Genomic DNA, 2,711 nt, shown 5'->3' with positions numbered 1-2,711 from the left:
AGGAAGTTATTCTAACTTTTTGGAAACTTTAGCTGAGCTCAGTTGCTAAATAGTTGTCAGAAGTGAGGGAGGTGCGGGGCTCCCTCCTGATTGGCCGGCCAGGTCGGTGGGAGGAAGGCTTTTCCCCTGCTAAACTTTCACAGTTTTATGTTACACTTAACTAAAATCTTGGGAATGCACCTCGAATCGAAGATAGCTGGCGAACGCCACCCCCCACCCCTGGGGATGCTGGATTTGCAGCACCCCTCCAGGTTAACCCCCGCACCCACCCTGGGGTTTTTGGGGTGCTGCCCAGGGTCCCGTTCCCAGCAGAGGTTCCGTGCCCAGGTCGGGGTGCAGAGGGAGCCCTCCAAGCACGAGAGTGTGCCCCGTTCTCATGGAATGGGGCCCTGTTCTCCAGCCCCCCGTGCTGGGGGTCCTGCAAACCCCCTGTCCTGCAGGGATGGGGTGGGGATCTGCCTCCCCATCCCACAGGGTCACCTTGGAGCGGCAGAACTTCCCTGGGGCACGCTAAGCCGTGGAAATGGTGGAGATCTGGGGGCAAAGGGGATAAACCCTGACTTGTGGGGGACATGCCTTTGGGTTTCTTTCCTCCTGGACAGACCCAAAATATCGATCATCCAGAAAGCAGCTAATAGTTCGTGGCAAAACCCCTGGAGAGGCAACACTGAGATTTTCTCCCCATTTTCCCCTCTTCCATTAAAAGCTAAACAGTACATTTTAGGGAATCAGCAGCCAAGGTAGGTAGGAGGACATTTTTTCCTCCTTCAGAATATCCTGCTGCTGAATTTGTGGAATCCCAGAACACAAAAACTGCGATAGCAGGATTTTTGATCTATCCAACAGAAGACAACAGGTCTCTTTTTTCCTCTCCATCACACCGTAAGGGGAAATGTGGGAAAACTCTGCTGGCTTCTGTGGAGCTAAGGCAGAGAAAAATCAGATTTGAACCTCTGATTTCAGTCACAGTCCAAATTGCAGGAACAGACGCATTCCTGAGCGGCAAAGATCATGTTTTGAAAATGGATCAGGGAAATAAAATAAAATAAAATAAAATAAAATAAAATAAAATAAAATAAAATAAAATAAAATAAAATAAAATAAAATAAAATAAAATAAAATAAAATAAAATAAAATAAAATAAAATAAAATAAAATAAAATAAAATAAAACAGTAAGAATAGTAAGAATAGTAAGAATAGTAAGAATAATAATAAATAAGACAAGAGAAACTCATAAAACATTGATGTTGTATCAGAAGAATTGGTTTGGAATGCATTTCTTTGCGAAGTTTTCCAGTAGGTATCAACACTCATTAACAGAAAAAATAATGTCTGGTTTGATTGGGAAGTGTTCCTTGGTAGGAGAAGGAATTTTTGGCTTGCCTGGGGCTGGCTGCACCGCTGGTAGGTAATGTTTATAGTGGAAAGCTTTCCCCAGGCAGCCCCCGGGGAGAGCCTGTGTTTGCTTTCCAAAGGAAAGGTTTTCAGGTGCAGCACAGAAGTCGGAAAGCGAGGCCGTTCTGCAAATAGATTTTTAATCTGATTTAAGACCCCGGTAAGCTGGGCAGGGCGGGTGCTGCTCCTGTTCGTACCCCAAATCCCAGTTTCCAGAGGGTTTGGGGCTGGATCTGAGGGTTGATCCAGCATCCAAAACCTGGAGTTCCAGGAGTACAAGTGGGCTGGGATGGTGCCTACCACGGACCTCAAAGCTGATGTCACCCCTTGAGAGGGGTATTTGGTTTGTCCTGTGGTTATTTAGGAGCCTCCTGAGTGCTCGGGATCCTTCCCAAGTATTGAGGGAAGCCATCACTGAAGGCTGGAGGGGCACCACTCCTGGTTTTCCCAGCAAACAGGTTCTCGGCTCACAGCACTGCGGGTGTGCAGGGATTTCAGAGGCGTCGTGGGTTAGCAGGGATTCATGGAGCACAGGAGAGCAGGGGGATGCAGGGATTCATGGAGCACGGGAGAGCAGTGGGATGCAGGAATCCATGGAGCACAGGAGAGCAGGGGGATGCAGGGATCCATGGAGCACAGGAGAGCAGGGGGATGCAGGGATTCATGGAGCACAGGAGAGCAGGGGGATGCAGGGATTCATGGAGCACGGGAGAGCAGGGGGATGCAGGGATCCATGGAGCACAGGAGAGCAGGGGGATGCAGGGATCCATGGAGCACGGGAGAGCAAGGAGATGCAGGGCTGAGCTCCTGGGGTGCCCTGACCAAAAGGGCTGCAGGTGCCCACAAAACGCTGCTCAGGGAGGGAGCAGGGATGTTTTGGGCTGCGTTTGAGAGCACCAGAAGCAAGGGAAGATGATCCCAGCTGGTGAGGAGGGTGAGTGGAGCTGCTGGTTGTACCTCTCCTCTCCTCTCCTCTCCTCTCCTCTCCTCTCCTCTCCTCTCCTCTCCTCTCCTCTCCTCTCCTCTCCTCTCCTCTCCTCTCCTCTCCTCTCCTCTCCTCTCCTCTCCTCTCCTCTCCTCTCCTCTCCTCTCCTCTCCTCTCCTCTCCTCTCCTCTCCTCTCCTCTCCTCTCCTCTCCTCTCCTCTCCTCTCCTCTCCTCTCCTCTCCTCTCCTCTCCTCTCCTCTCCTCTCCTCTCCTCTCCTCTCCTCTCCTCTCCTCTCCTCTCCTCTCCTCTCCTCTCCTCTCCTCTCCTCTCCTCTCCTCTCCTCTCCTCTCCTCTCCTCTCCTCTCCTCTCCTCTCCTCTCCTCTCCTC

This window comes from Poecile atricapillus, chromosome 5, assembly GCF_030490865.1.
Source record: "Poecile atricapillus isolate bPoeAtr1 chromosome 5, bPoeAtr1.hap1, whole genome shotgun sequence".
In the NCBI taxonomy this organism is placed as follows: domain Eukaryota; kingdom Metazoa; phylum Chordata; class Aves; order Passeriformes; family Paridae; genus Poecile; species Poecile atricapillus.
The sequence above is the reverse complement of the archived record's forward strand: the minus strand, read 5'-3'. Positions refer to the sequence as shown.